The 23,328-nt window shown below is 36.6% G+C and overlaps 1 non-coding gene across 1 annotated transcript; it reads left to right on the forward strand.

Annotated features, from left to right (window-relative positions):
* The first annotated feature begins 302 nt into the window (after positions 1-302).
* Positions 303-408, forward strand: LOC122124501. Its single transcript, XR_006150574.1, has one exon. It is a non-coding gene; the product is annotated as a U6 spliceosomal RNA (small nuclear RNA).
* The last annotated feature ends 22,920 nt before the right edge of the window (positions 409-23,328 follow it).

Below are 23,328 nucleotides of genomic sequence, written 5' to 3' on the forward strand. Positions count from 1 at the left end.
AAATCCCAAAAATAAACATATTTAAATCATTAAAACTTTTAACAAACCTTAACATTTGCTGCAATGATCACTATGACAGGTGCCTTGTGTAGAATAATTGAATTCCTCTTCCTACACATCTCATGAACAACAAATACCTGGAATTATTTTGTTTTTGCCATGTCAATCTTGACTTTACTCTTAAATGTGTGCTTATGTAAGAAATAAATGGTTCAAAATTTCACAATTCTTTTGAACTTACTTTTTGTTTTATTGTCTAGTTTAAGAAAATCAATTACACTTTATATATACAATAATGTTCTGTGCTCAATTTGGCTGCACATACACTAAAATTGGAACATACAGAGAAGATTAACATGGTCCCTGCAAAAGGATGACACGCAAATTAGTGAATCGTTCCATACTTTTACAACAACAGATGCTGGAAGGGATGTGGCCAGAAGGGAAGCCTACTGCATTCTTGGTGGGAGTGTAAACTTGTTCATCCACTTTGGAAAGAGTTTGCAGGTTCCTCAAAAGACTCCACATAGAGCTCCCGTATTACACAGCAATCCCACTTTTAGGCATTCCCCTAAATGATCAGAAACAAGTCCATACTAAAACTACCACCACAACAAGGTTTATTGTAGCATTATTTGCCATAGCTAAGATATGAAACCAACTCTGATGCCCCTCAGTAGAAGAATGATCAAGAAAACATTCTGTGTGTGTGTGTGTGTGTGTGTGTGTGTGTGTGTGTGTGTATGAGAATGTACACTTACACAACCACTTTGGAAATCAGTCTGGTGAGTCCTCAGAAAGCTAAATATTGACCTTCCTTATGGCCCATTCATACCACTTCTAGGCATCTATTCTGAACAACAGGTACTAATATTCAAGGACACATGCACCTCCATGCTTATTGCAGCAATGTTCACAATAGCCAGGATATTCAAAAAAACCATATGTACCACCAGAGATGAGTAGATCCAAAAACTGTGGTAACTATACACAATGGAATATTTTCCATCCATTAGAAAGAACAAAATAATGGCATTATTAAGGAAATCAATCAAGCTACAGGAAATCATGTTGAGCGAGGTAAGCCAAAAGCAAAGAGACGAACGGCACATGGTCTCCATGATAAGTGGATGTTAAATCCAAAATGTAAGGTGATATGAAAAAATTAACAACACTTAAGAAACCAAGAACATCCACTCATCTGGTCGAATCACTACTAAATAACCCCATTTTGCTGATCATATGTGCACACTGAAGGGAAACCAGAGGATGACACAAGACTAGAGAGAATCAGGGAAAAACATACAATAGTGGGATCCATCAGCTGCACTGGACATTGACCAAAATAAACTAAGCAACTCCATGTCACTGAAGGGAGGGAGGGAACAAGTGGGAAAGAGGGAATAGCTGACGCTATACAAAACAAAAAATATACATATTTCAAAACAAAAGAAGTATATATATATATATATATGTATATATATATATGAAATAACTCTATTGCAAAGCTCATAGAACTCATAAATGTTGTAGACTATGATAGACAATTGGCTCCATCAAAGTTAGAATGTGTTTGTGACTTTAACTAAGCATCACTATCCAACAATATTGTGAAATTTGGGAACTTATGTAACCATGTAATCACAATAAAAACATTTGAAAAAATGATGTAGGTGGAAAACTAAGTTGCTCTAAAAAACAAAAAAGGAAAATGTTCTGTGTGTATATGTGTGTACAAACACACACTCACATATATACTATATATATATATGTATATATATATGTCTATATATTAATTCTATGCCTCCATCAGAAAGAATGACATCGCCCAATTTGTTAGGAAATGGAAAGTCTTGGAAAAAATTATATTAACTGATGTAAGCCAAGTCCAAAGAAACATAGGTCCCATGGTATCCCTTATTTGCAATAAATAGTATATGTCTGGGATAAGCAGAAATGTTGAAAAACTTTGTGTATATGACTAAATAAGTTGATGTTAAGCTAAGTGACCCCCAAGATAGAGACACAATTTTTTTTCTTTCTTGCTGTTGTTTCTCACATATTTATAATGTACAACGTGATTTTTTTTTGTTTTTTATACGTTCCTCCCCAACAGTATAACCCTCGTTTTCACTTTATTTGATGTTGGTGCACCTGCATCTTGTATATACACTTCTCTAATTTGGGGAGGGAAAGGGAAAAAAACAACATGCTTAAATAGGAATACAGTTTGACCCATTGTATAACAATAGATGCACAAGACATTATTTTGAAAAACGAACTTTACAATTTAGGCTGGGGACATTGGGTGGGACTTGGGGTTGTGAGGAGTGTACTTGTGGAGGTGGAAGGGAAGGAATGGAGGGGGAAAAACAAAGGAGGAGGTAACAAAGCTTGACAGGAAATGTACTTATTACTTTGCTCATGTTACTGTAACCCCTTTGTACAGTATTTTTACAAAAATGTATAAAAATGTTTTGAGATGGAAGAGTTTATTTTGCCTATTTTACCCATATATTATCATTAACAAAGAAATTAATGCAAAACACTGATATGAAGATATTTTGAAAAAGTGAGTGTGTGTGAATTCCTGCGTGTTAGCATGCTCAGAGTTTGAAATCAGGGCCTCAAGATCTCGCTACGTCTTGCTCTCTAGATTGGTGAGCTACTATATAAGCTACATCTCCATTCCTGGCACTTTGCTAGTTCATTAAAATTTTTGAAAATAATCTCATGAATTTATTTTGCCCTGATTGGCTTCCAAATGTTATCCACAGATGTTAGCCTCTTGAGTAGGTATCTCGAGTAGTTAGGATTACAGGTGTGACAAACCAGCACAAGGCTTTCAGAATAATTTTAAAAGTAGAAGAAAATTTACTTCACAGAGGCCTGTTTTATCATCTCCTAGTTTTAAAGCATTTTGGAGTGATTTAATGTGAATTTTTTCATTCTTGAATTCTTAAAATACAGTAAGTGATGATATTTAAAAGATTTAGTACTTTGTAAAACCGATACTGGAACTATGGGACAGAAGAAATTTGCCTCTCTTTGGACCATAATTTATAAGCTTAGCTCTGTGCATAATAACCCAATGTCACAAACACAGTCTGTGTTGAAGACAAAATGTAACAGAAAACAATCACCATGGAAAATAATTGCTATGCTATTATTTCTTGGACAATATGTATATTGAATTGAGAGTACCAGAGAATGGAGAGAATTTATTTACCTTTTGTGTATTGCTGAAAGACTTTTGGAAATTTGACTCATTTCCTTCCTCACTGTGTGTCTTGGGCCATGCTCTTAGTGCCTTTAATTACAATTTTTCCAAACACTAAAATGGTAATAACATTAGCATTACAGCAAATATTATCTTAAGAATTAAGGGTCCTTAGGATGATGAACTCTTTTCTCATTCTTGTAGAGGCATTATCAGATGAGAGGAACTGTATTTTTGTTTGCTTACTTTCATTTATTCTTCAGTTTGAAATCTGAACTACTTAAAACCGAAAGAAACCAAAATTAGACAGGCAGGCTTTGGAAAGAGCAATCAATGTAAAATAAAAGAAATACATATAGCTATGTAAAAGGCCTAACTAAATTGTAATATAGTTTCAAGCATAAACAGAAAATGATTTAAGCAATATCGTTATTGAAAATGTTAAGAGTTGCTTAATTTTTTCCTTTTTACTACCTTGAATTAATTATTTTTGTATAGAGAGATTAAAAATGAGATTAACAAGATACTTGATTAAAAATGGACAAAAGTTTGAATAGACATGTTTTCCATAAACCCCTCTATATCACCAGTGGGTTTACACAGTTGTGTTTAATGCATTGTGAGCAGAAGTCATTAGAGAAATGTAATTCAAAATTACTATGATACTACTTTATAACTATTATAACTCTTATCAAAAAAAATCAAAGGAACCAGCTGTGGTGGTAAAGGTTCGTAATTCCAAGCATTTAAGAGGTTGGATTTCAGTCTTAAGCCAGTCTGGGGTACTGAAGATAGTAAAAATTTGCCCTTTATTACCTTTTAAATAAAAGGTAATAATGTTGGTGAGAGTGTGAGGAAAAGGAAATTTTCTACACTCTTGGTCAAAATACAGGTTAGTATTCTCCTTGTAGAAAGTAGTATGAAGTTTTTTAAAGAAATAATAGTTGAAATACCATCTGACCCACCAATCATGTGATTATTTCTCTCCGGGTAACTCGTAATATATCTGTAGTTCATTGTTATTCACATTATTCACAACAACAGCCAAGATATAAATCGAAGTTCAGTGTTCAACTACACTAATAAAGCAACTCTGGTACATGCACAAATATCTTTTTCTGTTTCATCCTTAAAAAAACAAGAGACTTCTCCCATTAGCCACAACTTGCGATGACCTGAAAGATGGATTCGAAATGAAGAAAAATGTTATGTTCTGATCTTTGTAAACACACACACACACACACACACACACACACACACACACACACACACACACACACAATCCTCAAACATTAAGACAGAATTTTTTTTTAAAAAAGTAAAGCAAAGTGGAACTTCTGGGGCATTTAGTTCAAAATGCATAAGATACTAGATATACATTATGACCAGGTATAGAGTTGTAGTGTACAACATGAGGATACAGGGGACAACATTGGCCTTATATAGGAATGAAGCTAAGTAAGGAGGAGTTGATCTTCCTAGTAGTGGTTACTCTTTTAGTTGTTCTTCCTTCAATAATGGATGAGATGAATGTAATTCTTTAAGTATACCTGCCTATTTTCAGAAATAATAACAAACAATATAGCAATAATGTTGCACACTCAACATAGAACAAAATGTCAAATTAAAATGCATGAGATTATCCTTGATGTAAACTAATTAATACAAATAAGGGAAACCATGGGACCTATGTTTCTTTAAGTCTGGCTTACTTCACTTAATATGATTTTTTCAAAGATCTTCCATTTCCTTACAAATGAGGTGGTCACATTCTTTGTGATGCAAGCATATTTTTCCACGTGTGTTTATCTGTAAGTGTGTACGTGTGTATGTGTGTGTGTGTCATTTTTGGTAAGTATTACTGTGTGCATAGTAGTATCTTTACTGTGGCCTTGTTTGTGGTCACCTGGTTATATGCCCAGAAGTGGGATTACTGGGTAATAGGGGAGCGTTATTGTGTACATCAAGGATAATCTTATTAGATGAGCAGAATAGCTCAATAGCTATGTACATATGATCGTATAAGGTGATTCCAAGTTAAATGAACTCCAAGACATGTTCTTTGTTGTTGTTGTTCTTAATGTACTATGTGATTACTTTTTATCCTTTTGTGTTTTCCCCACCTATGATTAATCCCCTGTAGTCACTGTATTGGATTTTGATACCCTGGGTATTTTCAATATGTTGATCTGAACCAGGGAAGGGAAAGGAAAAAAAAAAAACTAAATGGTGAGACAAAGGACAAAGGGGGAACCTATGCAACAGTAGTACTCAAAAGAAAATATTTTGTAAGTAAACTTGGGGAGGGCATTGGGAGTGAAGAGGGAGAAAAATAGGGGTAATTTAGAAAAGAAATAAATTAATTACCTTACTTATGTAACTATATCCTATCTGTATATTACCTTGACAATAAAATTTAAATAAAAATAAAATAAAATATATGAGAGCAGCAATACAGGAGATGGGAGTGGGGGAAATACTGTAGTATCATAGAGCAGAACAGCTGTGGAAAGCAGTAATTTTACATTAACATAGCAAGTAATAAAGTAGCATACAGATTTTCAGCTTCATGTCAATCATTAAAAAGGGAAAACAAAATGCACAATCAGCATACCAATAGAGATACAATAGAAAACTCAACAATTAAGATGAAGCAATGACTTGGACCAAGAATAACAAATGACACAATTAGGAAACAAATAACAAGCTGCTGGGCTGGGAAGGTGGCTCAGTGGTAGAGTGCTTGCCTTGCATGCCTGAGGCCCTGGGTTCGATTCCTCAACACCACATAAGCAAAAAGAAAAAAGCCAGAAGTAGTACTGTGTCTCAAGTTGTAGAGCACTAGCCTTGAGCTGAAATGATGAGGCACAGCACCCAGGCCCAGAGTTCAGGCCCCACGATCGGACCCAAAAAAAAAAAAAAATATCAAGCTGCTAAGTTTAAAAATGATCACCCTTAATTCTATTGACTTGCTTACATCACAATTTGTTAGAAGTATAATGCAAATCACAGTTTAATAGTATGTCATTTTAATAATAGTTTACTTATTATTGATTTCTTAATATTGAATGTTTAATATATAATTTTCATTTCAGTAGCTATAGAAAAGAAGAAAGTGAAAATAGTTTTAATAATATATTTAATGAATTGTAAAATTGAGAAGCATTAGAATTTAAACAAATAACATATCATTATTGCTTCATTTCTGTGAGTTAATGTAATAATTCAAAGTGTATTCTACACTTAGCACTCATCTTAGCATCAAATAATAAATTATTGCACATGACTCTTGGTATTAGTTGGAAGGGTTCATCACTGTGGTAAAATTCACACCACATAGTACACGAGGGTATGACCCCTCTCATATAGCTTAAATTGAGGAAATTTGATTTCTACATGCATGTTAAATTCTTGTCTAGGTGACATCTATAAAATTATTTACAATTATGTACATGAGGACTATTTCAGATAATACTTAAAAGTCAAATTCATTAATTAAATTTTATTATTTCATACCAAATAAATATTTACAGAGACTGAATTTTTGAGTAGATGATGGTGTATGTGTGCCAGAATATACGTGTTAAGGCTTATTTTATATTCATGACATTGTTTCTAGAGTTGGATTTATTTGTCCATTACGGGTTAAGTGTATTATATTGGATCTATGAAAGTAAACTGAATGTTTATTCCATTAATCCTTTGTCTAATCCCTATATAAATTATTCATCTGTTTGAAGTAATGAAAATAACAACAGATAAAAGCAAGATAAATCAGTCTGTAGTAGACAAGTATTTACACCGTTATTTTGAAAGTTGGTCCTGTTTTACACTACAGAATATTCTTGGGAATATGTGCTCCAGGCTGGCCACAACTGAAGAATATTATGGTTTGATCTATCATAAGAGAAGGAAGGAAGGGGAAGCTTCCTTCCAAAAGTCTGATCCCAGGAATGTGATCTATTTTATGGTGCCTAGTTGGAAATGAACATTTTTCACAGTCAACCTTGAAAAGCCATTTTGATAGACGACTTCTGTAAGTGGTTACAAAGCATTATTGATGGCTTTGCAAGGATGCCTGATTGCCTCATTTTGAGACAATTAAGAGGAATTTAGTCAGTTGTTCTTTGTATCTTTAGAAGAAAAAGCCATTGACTCTAGGCCAGGGGATCACAGGGGCCCAGAGAAACTACTATCTTGAATAGTAATCCTTGACATCTAAAACAACACACACACACACACACACACACACACACACACACACACACACACACACACACACACTCCATTAAGCACAGCCAGGCAGGGTTGCTATCACAGCCTAGATGAAATCAGGCAAAAAACAGAAGCTGAGAGTCATTTAGCTGATAACTAATATATTTTTTATGAGTAGACTCAAATGAGACTCCAAAGAGAGGATCAGAAAGACTGATCAGAGAGACTAAAATTGGTCACACAAAGATTGGAAACTATAATTCCTTGTAGAACAAATAAATCATAGAAAGCTTGTGTATGTAAGAACAAGACAGAAGACCAAATTCTAGAAATGCACATTTTCTTAGAAGTCAGCTTAATCAATTATCAGTGCAAATCTTTGAATTCTTAAATATTTGACCACATGTGGGAGAGGTTGAAAAGAAAGAAAATTTCATCACTCTATTAGGAAGTCCAATATCACATTAGGAAGTAATCAAGCACAGATTTGTAATAAAAAGAGAAAACAATTATTCCAAATGAGGGTTTCATTTCTTTTGAAGTAAAAGTTCTTAAATTAGCTGCTAGCAATTATCATACAATTGATCCAGTCCCCCAGATGAGTTGATAATTGACTGCAGTATTCCCACATGAAGGAAAAGAGAAAATTTACAAATGTCTGATGAAATGAGGTGAAGATGAAGTGTTCTAATAGTAATATCTGAGGTTTAGACACTGGTGAAGAGGTGGATTTTCTTTTCTAAAAAGCCCCCATTTTTACCTGGTGCAGTTGCTCACAGCTGTAATCCTAGCTACTTAGGAAACTGACTACGGTTCAAAGCCAGCGTGGTCAAGAAAGACCCTGAGACTCTTATTTCCATTTAACCACCAGAAAACCAGAAGTGGCACTGTCGCTCAAAGTGGTAGAGCACTCAGCTTGAGTTGAAGAGTTCAGGGACAGTGCCCAAGCCCAGACTTCAAGCCCCTCAAACAACAACAACCAAAAATCTCCCCTTTATGGACTACCTTCATCTCTTCCTAAGATTCAACAAAGGAGCCATTTATCACCCATTACATTTAAGTCCTAATCTAGCTACTGCAAATAGATTGATTTGGTATCTTATATAAAACGGTTCATATTTGCGGAAACAAATACCAGGAGTGGTAACTTTTTTCCAGTCCTTGAACTCTGGGCCTGAGCCCTGAACATGGTTATGCTGATAGCTTTCATGTGAGCTTGTTTGTTATTTATTGGATTACTGCCCATGAGGGGAATTACTGGGTCTTAAGGGAGATCTATATTTACTCTTTTCAGTAAACTCCGTACTGCATTCCACAGTGGTTGAACATGTTTAATTTCCCACCAACAGTGTAATGGAGTTCCCAATTGGCTACATCCATGCCAGCATTTGCTATTGTTAGTTTTCTTAGTAATGGCCATTCTAACGGACAAGGTAGAATCTGTCTTGTTTACTTATAGATTTTTATGCATCTTCTAGCTACAACAAACGAATTAATCCATGAAACCTATATTGCTCTGATTCTGCATTCCTTTCTCTTTTCTCTTAATATAATTTTCCCAAACCTTTCATTTTTCTTACCACTGGTGAAAAGTAATCTTTCTGATGGGTGAATATAATTCCATTGTGAATGTGTGTGTGTGTGTGTGTGTGTGTGTGTGTGTGTGTGTGTGTAAGATGACTATAGGCCAATGAATTCATTTCTAAGCATGCTGTTTCATCTGTGTGTAAGATGACTATAGGCCAATGAATTCATTTCTAAGCATGCTGTTTCATCTGTAATTTTGTAATTCCATATTATAGTTGCATTGCTTTCTCTTCTACAGTGAAGAATATTGTTGGGATTTTGATGAGTATTGCATTGCCAATTGTTTAGGGGAAGTATTGCAGTTTTCAAAATGTTAATTCTTCCAACCAGAAATACTGAACGACTTTCTATTTCCTTGAATCTCCTTCAATTTCCCTTTTTATATTTTTTAAGTTTTCACATACAGGTCCTTCACAATTTTAGTTCAAGAATAATTCCTAGTTTTGTTGTTGTTGTTTTGTTTTGTTTAGATTTGATTTGATTTTGAGGCTAGTACATATGAGGTTGTTTTTGGATTTCAGCGTGGATCTTCCCATTGTTGGTAACAGAAAAACTACTGATTCTTGTAGTTTTTATATCCTGCGACAGTGCTGAAGGTTAGCATCACCTTTACTAACTTTAGGGAGGAATCTACAGGGTCCTTTAAATATAGGGTCATTCCATCTGTAAAAAGGGATAGTTTTACTTCTACCCTATTTTGATCTGCTTTATGTTTTTCTCTTGTCTATTGTACTTGCAAGAAAGTCCACTACAATATTGAAGAGTAGTAGAGAGTGGACATCCTTTTCTCATTCCTCATGTTAATGTCTTCATGTTTCCACCCTTAGGTAAATGCTAATTATCTCTGTCATATACATACTCAGTTTAATATTGAGGAATGTTCCATGCATTCCTAGGTTCTTAGACCTTTCAATCATAATGGGGTATTAGAGCTTGTTAAAAGCTATTTCTACATCTCTATTGACTATCATGAGTTTCTTGTCCAGGTTCTGCTGATGGTTTGTATTATGTTTATTGACAAGAATATTGAATCAAATCGTATCCAAGATGAATCCTGTTTGATCATACCATATGATTTTTTATTAGTTGCTGAAATTGATTAGTGAGAATTTTATTAAGAAGTTCTGCATTAATTCTTATCAAAGAGTTTGGTTCATAGTTCTCTTTCTGTGGTGAGTCCCTATGTGATTTGAAGAGGAGTCTAATTCTAGCTTCTTAGAATGTGTTTGATAATGTGTCTCTCATAGATACTAGATGGACGCATCTTGGTTTTTGATACTACTATCTAATCTATGTCTTCTATTTGGAAATTTAAGTCCATTGATATTGAGAGTTCAGACAGAAATATCTGATAAGTTCTGTTATGTTATACACCTGTTGTTAGGAGCTGTGCCTCATCTACTCTTAACATATTTACCTTGTTCTCTGGTAGGGAGCATTTTATATAACCAGTTCCTCTTCTTCCTGATCTCCTCTATGTAGGATATATTTGATTATATTTTATCCTGATAATTTGATGGAAATACGTTATTTCAAGTTTTCTTTGTCATGAAATATGTTTATATATCCTTTAAATGTAAAGGAGAGTTTGGCTTGGGACTGTATTCATGATGCTAGTTGTTTACCTTTAATGTTTGTCATATATAATGCCAGGCTTTCCTTTTTACCATATCAGCTAAGAAATCTGTATTTATTCTGACTGTATATCCTTTACAAATAATCAATCTTTTCTCTACGGCATCTTTAAGAATCCTTTCCTCGATTTTTAATAATCCTCTAATGGATTATGATGTCATGGTGGATTGTTCAGTTCTAGAATTCTGTTTGGTTTCTACAGGCTTCTCTTCTCTGAATGAGCCTATCTCATGTTTGGCATGTTCTCTGCTAGAATTCTGCAATATGCTTCCCATCCATTTAGTTTCTTGCTCTTCTCCTTCTTGATACGTATCTCCCCGAAATATGATCTTCTAACTGAGTCTTGAAGTTCTGGCAAGATCATTTCTTATTTCTTGGATTTGTTCTAAATGATTATTTCCTCTTTCCTATTAGATCTATTCTGTCTTTGACCCTGAGATTATCTTCTATGTCATCAATTTGCTGTGGAGACGTTCTACTTTGTTTTTGATGTCCCTGTCTTCTAATTGGTTATATTTAGGGGTTATTAATTTTCAGAAGTGGCAGTTTGGTTATTCTCTTTCACTAATATACTCCCTCTATTTCCTTTTTGTTACTCCTTCCTCGTAAAATCTTGTTTTTTACATAAAATTATATCTTTATATATGCACATATAAACTCATTTGGAGGATTTAAGGTAAACTGTAACTTAATTAAAGATGTACAGAGGATTATCAGGATGAACAAAAACGAGTATTTTTTGTTAACTTCTGAATTGAACTATCATTATCATTATGGTTAGGGTTAGGATACCAGACAGAATTAGAATTAGGGTTAGAGAAATAGCAAATTTAGGTTCAACACAGGATGACCTATTGCAACAATAATACTCACAGCACATTGTACTGAAAATGAACTTTACAGCTTGGGGAGAGAAGAGTGATGGAGATGGGAGAGGGAAGGGATAGTTGGACAACAACAAAGAAGGGAGTAACAATGGTCAACAAGAAATGTACTCATTACCTTACACATTTAACTGTAATCCTTCTGTCAGCCTCATTACCTACTCAGGAAGCTGATTTCTGAGGACCGCAGTTCAAAGCCAGCCCAGGCAGGAAAGTCTGTGAGAATTTTATCTCCAATTAACTACCAGGAAACCAGAAAGTGGTGCTGTGGCTCAAGTGGTACAAGCGCACACCTTGAGCTAACGAACTCAGGGATTGTGCCCAGGCCCAGGGTTCAAGCCCCATGACCGACAAAAAAAAAAAAAAGAAAGAAGTGTGTTAAATATTAAGTAAAGCTGAACTTTTTTAGGTTCTAGGAAATCAGGAAAATCTGGGATATTGGAAGAACAGTGTATTTCGTAATATCAGGATTTGAGATCAATGATTATAATGATTCCTCTTATGGAACAAGATAGGTTCAGAGATAAGAGTGAGAAAATCTGTAGGGTTTAGGAAAACCTGCAATTTATTTCGAGGATTACAGTGAAATTTCAATTAGGATTGCACAAAACGAGCATTTTTCATAAATTTTAGAATTGGGATACGATTAGTGGCAAGGATATGGTTAGGATTCCAGCCATAGTTAGGGTTAGAGTGAAGGAGAAAAAAAAATGAGGGTCAAATTGAAGGTAAATTTTAATATAAGCCTGGTAAGAATTAGAATGAATGTGAACTAGAGTATTGCTATTAATATTAGAATCTACTTGCAATATTCAATATACCAGTTAAGATTAAGTTTAGAATTAGAAAATGACTAAGATATTGGAAAGAAATTGAAACCTATGTTTGGAAGGCTTATTTGAATCAAGTTAGGATGAATGAAAACTAGTGTAACACTAACTAGTTAGTGTTAGTATTAACATATAATTTGGATTAAAATCAGGGTCAGTATTTTGTTCTGATTATGATCAGTGTTATGAATAGGAAAGTTTTACTACAAAATTGAGTTTTCACTAACAAGTAGAAGCAAAAATGTGAGCGTGAATAATAACTAGAGCATTAACATTATATTTATTTCTCAGTGACCATTCTTGTAATGATTAATGAGGGTTTTCCAGCCAGGTATAGGTTGAGAGTTAGCGTTAAGTAAAGGACTAGATGATATGTAAATCTGAAATTGTTTTAGGATACAGTGGTTCAGGAAAAGGTAGGACTAATGGAAACTACAGTATTTTTCCTGGTAAGAGAATGTGAGGACAAGTAATATAATGGTTCATGTTAGGGAACAAGATCACTTCAGAAGTAGAGTCAGGAAATTTGTTGGAATTAGGGAAAATTGAAACTCATTTCCAGAGTGCAAACTGGAATATTCATTACAATTAATAAAAAACTAGAGTATTTTTAATGTTAATTTTAGACTATCAGTAGGTTAAAAATTAGGTTTCAGTTCCAGCTGGGCTTACTGTTAGCATTAGGGAAATGGGAAATTTAGGGTCAAACTGAAAGTAAACCTGTGACTAACAAGTCAAGATCGAATTAGGATGAATATGAAATAGGAAACTGCTAATAATATTAGGATTAGGGTATGATTAGTGTGAGGGTTAGCATGAATGTTGTGTTAGAAAAATGGCACGATGTTGAGTAAAACTAGAAACTATTTTAAGAAAGATGAGTTGAATCAAGGACAGGATGTATAAATTTAATGTACTTTTGTGGCTTTTAGAATCCAAAGGCAATTGGTTCTAGGGTTAGGGTTACTTTTCTAATTAATGAACTAATGAATTAAAGGCACAATTCTTTTTTTTTTAATGCGTATAAGGTTTATTATCCTTATTTATTTAGTATTATACATATAACACTTCATTTATTACATTATATCACCTAGATTATATTTGCATATGGATTATTTTTTTTTAATTTTATTTTATTTGTGACAATACTGTACAGAGGGGTTACAATTACATGGGCAGGATAATGCATACATTTCTTACCAAGCATTGCAGCCTCCTCCTTTGTTTACCCTTCACCTCCCTTCGCAGCCTCCCCTCTCCCCCCCACCCAATCCTTCCCCCTCTCCCCCCCACCGACATTGTAAAGCTCGTTTTTGACATGACAATTTGTACTTCTCATTGTTGCAACAGGTCCACCTGAATCCTTAAACGACTTGTTTTTCCCCATCTCCTCCACAAGTTATACTGACATCAAATATATTGAAAGTGGGGGTTACACTGTGGGGGAGGGACATACAAAGCAACAAAGAAATAATCTTATAAATGCGTTAGAAACACATGCATGAAAGAAAAAAAAACATTAAAATACCTATCTAAGGGTTCATTTTCCTAACATCACATTATCTGTCTTTTTCCTCTTGACTCATACATATACTGGATATTCTTACAAACCAAGACAGTCACAATTTGCGGAAAAAAACAATTTTCTACATGAAAATGTGTCTTAAAATATTTTCCAACCAGGATTAAATAATAGTGAACAGGGTGTCATTCATTAAAATTAGGTAAGTTGATGATAAAACTTTCAAAAATATCCAAACACATAAATTGGAACTCGGATATGTTATTGGGAAAACAAATACTTGCTCTTGCTGGGAAATTTTGTGTGTGTTTGTGTGTGTGTGTGTGTGTGTGTGTGTGTGTGTCTGTGTGTCTGTGTCTGTGTGTGTCTGTGTGTGTGTGTGCACCCACCACAGGTCTTCAAATGAGGCCTGGGACCTGTCATTAGCTTATTCTGTGGAAGTATGGCACTAAACCACATAGCCACAGGCTTTCTTCTGGCTTTTTAGTAGTTACTTTGAGATACATATCTCATGGATTCTCCTGTCTGGACTTAATCTTCTGATCTCCAGAAATCCTTGGGTTAGTGTTACTGTGGGTGCTACCACAAAGTGACAGTTCATTAAACTGGGAGCAATATGGAAGTACTCATGCAATATATGTAGTAACCAGTTCATTAATGTGGGAGTAACAGGATCACATTAGATTGCCTTCAAACACATTATTTCTGATGAGTTTAACTGAAGGCCAAAGCATAATCCAAACCTATTAGCCACACTGTATGAAGTAGCACATATTCATGGTGTAGAATACGTACAATGAATTAAATCCTGAATCAAAAGACTTTGATGGGTTTGCACCAAAGAAATAGAGTGTCATTGAAATGAAGTCAAGACTGGAGGCCTGTAGTGAGCAGGAGAGCATCTGCTTAGTGTGTGTCCAACCCCCAGGACCATAAAAAAGTAGAAGAGAAAGTGCAAGAGAAAGAGGAAAGGAAAGGAGGAGGAAGTGGTAAGAGAGAAGGAAGGGCATAACAGGAGGGAGAAGAGGATCAGACAGGGAGAAAGTAGAGGTAGGAGAGAAGGAAGAGGGAAACAGGACCCTGGAGAAGAGGAGCAGGAAAGGAGGCAGGAAGGGGAAAATAAATGCAATATAACACCAAGAGTTGTTGGAAAACATTTTGCATAAGCGATCTGCATATGCATGGCAGGATTATTTTCTAATCAGAGAGACAGCTAGCACAGTGACAATATGGGTGATACCTGTTGCTCAGTCATTTTATTCTCTTTCTTCAGTGAGGAGTTCAGAAGAAATGCTGAGTTCGGTGTTTTACAGATATACTTCAGGAATTCTTTTTCATGATTCAAACAAGGGAAAGAACTAAATGCAACTTGCCTTAATTAAAAAAGAATTAGAAGCTATATTTATTTGTATTACTATGCATGAAGAAATCCTGAAGATTTCTGGTTAATTCAGAGGGCCCCATGAAAAATATTGGACAAGAGGAAAGCAAAACTGTTTTTAAAGTATAATAGGTTATCATTGATGAAAAGTTTTACTGGACATTTTTCGTTTTTCTTTTTGTTTTGTTTTTGTTTCTGTTTTTACCAGTTGTTCATTGCTCCAAGGCTGTGCCCTGGAGCCCTTTCCAAGTCACCACGTGAAACTCCATTTCTGTAGTCCCTGTGTGTGTGGGTACCTCCTCAGGTCACCCTTTGAGAAATGTGGCCAACTCCTTTAGGGTGGATGTGCAGTGAGTGGATGTGTGTGCATGCTCCCCAACATTGCCAGATGAGCCCCGCCCACCCTTCCCACCTAACTTCCCAGTCTCAGTTGCTCCAATTCACCCAGGAGCTGGCAGCCATGGGTCTGTAGTTGAGGCCACTGCTGCCCTCTCCTCCTCCAGCTGTGCTGGTACTGGTCTTCTGTGCTCCTGAGTGCGTGGCCCATCCTACGGAGACTCTGTTCTGGGGTCACTGCCTGCCCCCATGAGTGCAGGGTGGGGGACACCATGTTTGTACACTGCACAGTCCATGGGTAAAGGAAGGCTGGGCATGAAGTCTGCCCCCTTGGAGCCAGGCAGCCCAACCTTGGTTCACCTCATCAGTTTTTAAAGGGGTATGGGTACTGGAGCCATGTGTTGGCCCCTCTGCCAACTGGCTTGTGACAGCTTCAGCAGCTCAACAACCTGGAGTCCCTTCAGCATCTCTGTGGACCTCCATTTTCTGGTCCTTGTGGAATCGGTACAGGGCCAACCCTATATATGCCAATCTGTGCCAGAGAAGCCTGGACTTGCAGCACACCAGCTGCAGCACCGGGGGAATGAATCCCCTCTTGCTTTGCTGTGTAGCCTCCTCTGTCACCCTTCTGGCCCACATGGGCCCAGCTCTGGGTGCCATTCTAGGGATACTCCATTTGGAGGCAATGGGCTCACACCCTACCCTTGTTGTTCTCCAAAGCAGGAGAAAAGGCTTGGCCTTGGAAATGTAGGCTGCACTGATGGTAGCCAGGACGTGGCATCTGCCCTGCCTTCCCTCCTGGCTTTGGCACTTGAGTCTGGGTTGCTTGGTTTGGTCACTAATGGAACCTTGTTGGCTACAGCCCACCGCAAAGGTCCTGCACCTGCTGCAGCAGCAATGCGGTGTCCTGGACCCCCTTAGGGTCACCACATGGACCTCTGATGTGTCTACTTGGGCGGGATGTGCGTTTCATGTCAGGACTCCCATTAGGAAGTGCCACTCCCCTTCGTGGTACTGCAAGCAAGAGGTGCCACATATAATTTCTACTTTCTAACATTTTCCTTCACTGAGATAAACAGAACTTAGAGATTTAAATAAGTTTTATAAAAACAAAATATATAACCTATATCACTTCAACGTTTTAAACCATTGTAATATTTTTTATCCAGTAGGAATTCTGTCTGTAATTACTTATTTTACATTTGAACGTAACTAATGTAATGTATTTTGTGTGTATTTTACTATTGTAGTTTAATTTCATTTGCACTACTTACAAACAATTTTTTTTCAAATTCTGAGATTTAATCAAGTGTTTATGGATAAGAGTTTTGTTGTACTTTTATTTCAGTTTTCCATTATGGCCTTATGAATACAAACAATTAAATCTATTCTTGCTATTATAAAGTTCAATGATTATGGACTATAGACTCAAGGATATAGCATTACATATCATACAGTAATGTGTATCACTTTGTTTAATACTGATCCATAAAATAATTAATAATTCAGGTGGCAGCCACTTCATCTGGCATGCTGGTCTGTCTGGTGAAGTAGGATCCTAGTGGCAGCCTGCCCATATCGGGCCATTGCAGGCACCTCCCCTGGGACTGTGGGAGAAGATCAGGGTACAACTGCTGTTCAGCTAGGGCAGCAACAAGGCAGCTGCTGTGTGAATGACAGTGTCACTGACTCACATCTAACACATGCCTGCCCTGTGGACTTGGGCCCTGAGGATCAGCCCCTGGGAGCCACAAACACCGCAGGGCAGGGGGCACCTACCTAGGAAGGTGTGCAGACCAAACAGAAGCCACTCTGCAGATTGGCTGGTACAATATTTATTCTTCTTAGAGCAGGGGACAATTCTGCTCTGCTGTGGGGAGAAAACAAGGAAGACAGTCACAGGTGGGTAAAGCCATCTTTTTGTACTCAAGCTGGCAAGGAAACTTTCCTCCATGCCCTCTCCAGCAGGCTCAGGAAGCCCTTCCATGCTCCTTGTCCATGAAGTAGCAGCCAGGGACACTAATGTCTGGTACTCCTGGCTGCCCTTTTGGGTTTGTTTGTTAATTTATACAGACAGCCCCTCCCTCAGACAGCAGAGTTATTCTGGGTTTGGTAAAACGTTCTGCATCTGATCATTCCCAATGTTTGGTTTTCATTGTTTCTTGTAAATGCTTTGTGAAATTTGCGTTTTAGGTGTTGAGGTGTGAGAGAAGGAGCCAGATTATGAACATAGTTTCCTACCAGTCTTTCATTTAAAAAAGAAAACAGATTCTCTATAAAAATGTCTATCAGGAACTAAATTTGAGAGGGGGGAAAAAAGGCTGCTTTCTCATAAGATCAAAATATGCTAGTTTTATATGCATATTTTATGCACACAAAATACAATTAAGTAACACATTATTTAGGAACAATTGTCCAGAGCTAAGAGTTAAGTGTCTGGGAGCTAGAGGCAGGGTGTTTGTGAGCTTTATCCAAAGGGAGGGAAGAAAGTTAAAATTCATAAATGACTTTGTAGAATCAAGGTGACAATACAAAATGAGGGTCACAATAAACTTCTTGGCTAATCGGGGTCTTTTATTGTTCCATATGAATTTTTGGATTGCTTCTTCTATATCATTGAAGAGTGAAATTGGGATATTGGTAGGTATCACATTGAATTTGGATATAGCCTTTGGCAGTATTGCCATTATCATGATGTTAATCCTCCCAATCCAGGAGAATGGGAAGTTTTTCACTTCCATAGCTCTGCTTTAATTTTCTTTTTCAGGTTTTTAAACTTCCCATCATAGAGGTCCTTCACCTCTTAAATTAACTCCTAGGTATTTTATTTTTTGTGTGGCTAGTAAAAATGGGTTGCTTTCTTAATTTCAGCTGCACTCTTATCGTTATTAAATTAAAAGCCTTTATTTTCTGAGGGTTAATTTTATACTCTGCTAGTTTGCCAAAGTTTCTGATCAGCTCGAGTAACTTGGGAATGGAGTCCATGGGTTTCATTATATACAAGACCATGTCATCTACAAAGAGGGAGAGTTTTATTTCATCTTTTGCTATTTGGATCCCTTTAAGATTGCATCTTATATTATTGCCCCAGCTAGCATTCTAATACTAAGTTGAAAAGGAGTGGAGAAAGCAGACATCCTTATCTCATTCCTGAATTTATAAGAAATGGGTTTAACTTCTCACCATTAAGTATAATGCTGTTTGTAGGTTTGTCAATTCTTAGCAGAAAGAACAGCACTAGAGCAATATCAGTTCCAAATTTCAAATGCTACTAAAAAGAGATAGTAATAAGAACAGCTTGGTTCTGGCACAAGAACAGACCTGAGGACCAATAGAGTAGGACTGAAGACTCAGAAATGAACCCCCTGACCGATAGCCACCTAATCTTTGTCAAGGGATCTAAAAAAAGAGAATTTAAGAAAGACAGCCTTTTGAGTAAATGGTGTGGGCAAAATTGGTTAAACACCTGTTAAACTAAAGCTGGATCCATATATAACATCCTACACAAGAATCAAATCCAAATGGATGAAAGACCTTAAAATAAAAGAGGACAACATGAAAACATTACATGAAGGAATAGGATAAACTAGGGCTTTTTAGCACATACTGAAATTTTCTTAGTAGAGAGCCAGAAACACAGAGTAAAGAAAAATCAGTGAAGAAATTCATTCCTTAATTCATCTCTTTATGAAACAAGTAATTTACTATTACAAGATGCGATGGAATTATAAATTCCAAGTGCTGATGCAGTCTGTATTTAATAAACATATTACAATAGTTAATAAAAAGAAATCAAAGAAAGGTTGGACAAATGGGATTGCATGAAACATGAGAGCTTCTGCAAGGCAAAGGTCATAGATAGCAATATCAATAGAAAGCACATGTTCTGGGAGAAGATCTTCACGGACAAGATCTTATATCTAAAATATATTTAAGACTCAAAAAACTAAATCCCCAAACAGCAAATCTTCAGTGAAACAACTGCTCGATGATTAAGTGGGCTAAAAACATAAAGAGAGACTTCTCTGAAGAGGAAAAAAAATGACCATTAGACACCTGAAGAAATGCTCAACTATTCTAGCCACAAAAGAAATGCAAATCAAGACAACATTGTGAATGCACCTTACTCTAGTTAGAATGGCTATAATCAAGAAATTTAATAACATTTTGGAGGGGATGTGGCTAAAACGGAACCCTATTTCATTGATGATGGGAGTGTAATCTTGTTTAACCACTTTGGAAAGCAGTGTGGAAGTTCGTCAAAAGACTCCATGTAAAGTTTCCCTATGTCCCAGCAATCCCATTTTCGGGCATTTAGGCATTTATCCAAATGATCACAAACAAGGTCATACCAAAGTTGCCTGTACAACCATGTTTATTGCAGGATTATTTACCATAGCTAAGAGCTAAGATATGGAACCAACCTCGATGCTCCTCAGTTCATGAATGGATCAAGAAAATGTCACACACACACACACACACACACACACACACACACACACACACACACAGAGGAATGCTATTCCTCCATTAGAAAGAATGAAATTGTCACATTTGTTAGGAAATGGAAAGACTTGGTAAATATTACATTAAGTGAAGTAAGCCAGGCCCAAAGAAACATACGTCCCATGGTTTCCCTGGTTTGCAAGGACTAGGACATGTCTAGGACAAGCAGAGAAGGTCAAATGCTATGGACGTATAACCATATAAGATGACATTAAGTGAAAGGTACCCCAAGTCAGACACACAAGTGATTTTTTTCATTCTTGTTTTTGTTTTTAGTATACTTATAATGCACTATATGATTCTTTTGTAGGTTCATCCCCCCATGGTATAATCCTTGTTTTCAGTTTATTTGATTCCAGTGTTCTGCATTTTTATATACATTTTTGTAATTTGGGGAGTGGAAAGGTTACAGCAGAATGCTGAAATGGGGATGCAGGTTGACCCATTGGGATGATGAGATGTACTGGACAGTGTGTCGAAAATGAATTTACAATGTTGGGTAGGGGTAAAGGAGGGAGGAGTTGGAGAGTTGGAGAGGGAAAAGATAGTAGGGGAAAAACAAAGGAGGAGGTAACAATGCTCAATAGGAAATGTACTTATTACCCTACTCATGAAACTGTAAACCCTCTGTATTGTATTTTTACAATAAACAATATAAAACTCTCTTTCTGGTATAGATTTCCAGTGTTGTCCTCGGCATCGCATTTTTTGCCTTTTCTGGTTGTGGTTAGGTCCATCTGCCTAGTGAATCAGTAGTCTTCAAGGCTTCTTGGTCCTGAAGTGGGACATGGATTATCCAGTGATGGATGGAGCTAGGCCAAGGACAGGACAAAACCAATTCCAGGGCATGGCTTCTTCATTGCCCCCCCGGCCCCATGGAACTAGGATTGCAAGCAGAATTTCTCTGAATTTGACTCCAGAAAACAATCACTGAACCAAAAGGCAAGGTCACCAAACACCTCCCCTCTTCCCCCCATTTCCTCCTTTCTTCCTCCTTGGGAAAGTACATAATAATTTTGCAGGTTTTGGCAAACACACAAATTGCCCACCACCTCCCCTTTTAAACTAGGTTTAAAGTCACTAAGTCATGTAAACGGATAATGTTGCACTCATTATTCTGGACAACAACTTCAGGTGTTTGATGCTTTAATTTGTTGTTGGTGGTGGTGGTGGTAGGAGGGCCTAAACTCTGGGTCTGGTTGCTGTACCTGATGAGCTTTTCAGCTCAAGGCTAGTGTTCTACCACTTGAGCCACAGAGCCATTTCCACATTTTTCTGCTTATGTGGTAATGAGGAATTAAACCCAAGACCTCATGCATTCAGGAAAAGCACTCTATTGCTGAGTCTCCTTCCCATCCTTAATGCTTCAATTCTTTAAATTTTATTTTTGTCAGTCCTGGGGTTTAATCTCAGAGTGTTAACATATCCTTCATTTCTTCAGCTCAAGTGGAACCCTTTACCAATTGAGCCACAGTGCCAATTCCTGTTTTCAGATAAGCATCTTTCAGACATTCCTGCCAGGGTTTGCTTTGATCAGTGAATTTTTAAATTATATTTCTTCTATGTATTTATTGGAATATTCTAGTTTATCTGAAATTAAAGGTTTCTGTAAAACTTTGTCTTCAAGTATACAATAGTATTAAATATTACATTTACAATCTATTCTGTAGCAATGCATTGAGAAATTATTGTGTTAAGATGAAAATCTTGTTTGTAGAAAAATCCCATTAAAGTCCAAATGGGAAATATGCTCATTTCAGCAGCTTTGAGTCTCCTTCGAATTTATTTATTTATTTATGAAAATACCATACAGAAGGGTAACAATTATAAGGACAAGATAATGAGTACATTATTCATCAAGCATTGTTGCCTCCTCCTTTGTTTCCCCTTCCCATCTGTTCTCATCTGCCCCCCCTCCCCGCCCCCGTGCTCTTCAGTCACCCCTTTGCCCATCCCCCTCCCTCGCAAGCCAAGTTGTACAGTTAATTTTTCTTTTATTTTTTATTTGTTTATTTTTTTATAGTGAGACTACCAAACAGACGAGTTACAATTACATGGGCAAGAAAATGAGTACATTTCTTATCAAGCATTGTTGCCGTTTCTTTGTTTCCCCTTCCTATACCTTTCCATACTACCCCCCTCTCCCCACCCGATTCTCCTCCCACCCCCCATCAAAGTTGTAAAGTTCGTTTTTCGACCTAACAACTTGTATATCTCATTGTTGCAATAGGTCCACCTGTATCCCTAGATAAAAGATTAGTTTTTTTCCCTTCCCCTCCACAAATTATACCAACATCAAATACCGTGAAAGCAGGGGCTATACTGTGGGGGAGGGACATACAAAGCAATATAGAAATCATCTTATAAATATGTTAGAAACAATCGCAAGAAAAAAAAAAAAACATTGAATCCTTATCTTGTGGCTCATTTCACCTAACACCAACTTGTGTGACCTTTTCTGCTTGTCTCAGACATATACTAGATATTGCAAATAAGGGAAACCATGGGACCTATGTTTCTTTGGGACTTGTTTACTTCACTTAATATAAATTTTTCCAAGTCTTTCCATTTCCTAATAAGTGGGACAATGTTACTTTTTTCTGATGGAGGCATAGAATTCTCTTGTGTGTGTGTGTGTGTGTGTGTGTGTGTGTGTGTGTGTGTGTGTGTGTGTGTGTGTGTGTATATATATATATACACATATATATATATACATATATATATGTATATATATATACCAAATTTTATTGATCCATGCATCTACTGAGGGGCATCTGGGTTGGTTCCATATCTTAGCTATGGTAAATAATGGTTAATAAACATAATTGTGCTGGTAGCTTTAATATGGTCTTGTTTGTGACCATTTGGGTAAAGGCCCAAAAGCCGGATTGCTGGGTCATAGGGGAGCTCTATGTGGAATCTTTTGAGGAAGCTCCATACTACTTTCCAAAATGGTTGAACAAGTTCACATGCCCACCAACAATGCAATAAATTTCCCTTATGCCCACATCCTCTCTAGCATCTGTTGTTATTAGAGTTGATTTTAGCCATTCTAACTGGGGTGAGGTGGTATCTCAATGTTGTTTTGATTTGCATTTGTGTTATGGCAAAAGAGGTTGAGCATTTCTTCATGTGTTTATTGACCATGCTTCTTTCATTTTGAGAGAAGTTTCTCTTTAAGTCTTTAGCCCACTTATTTATTGGGCAGTTGT

Source organism: Dipodomys spectabilis, unplaced genomic scaffold (genome assembly GCF_019054845.1).
Source record: "Dipodomys spectabilis isolate Male_0828 unplaced genomic scaffold, ASM1905484v1 ptg000238l, whole genome shotgun sequence".
NCBI lineage: Eukaryota > Metazoa > Chordata > Mammalia > Rodentia > Heteromyidae > Dipodomys > Dipodomys spectabilis.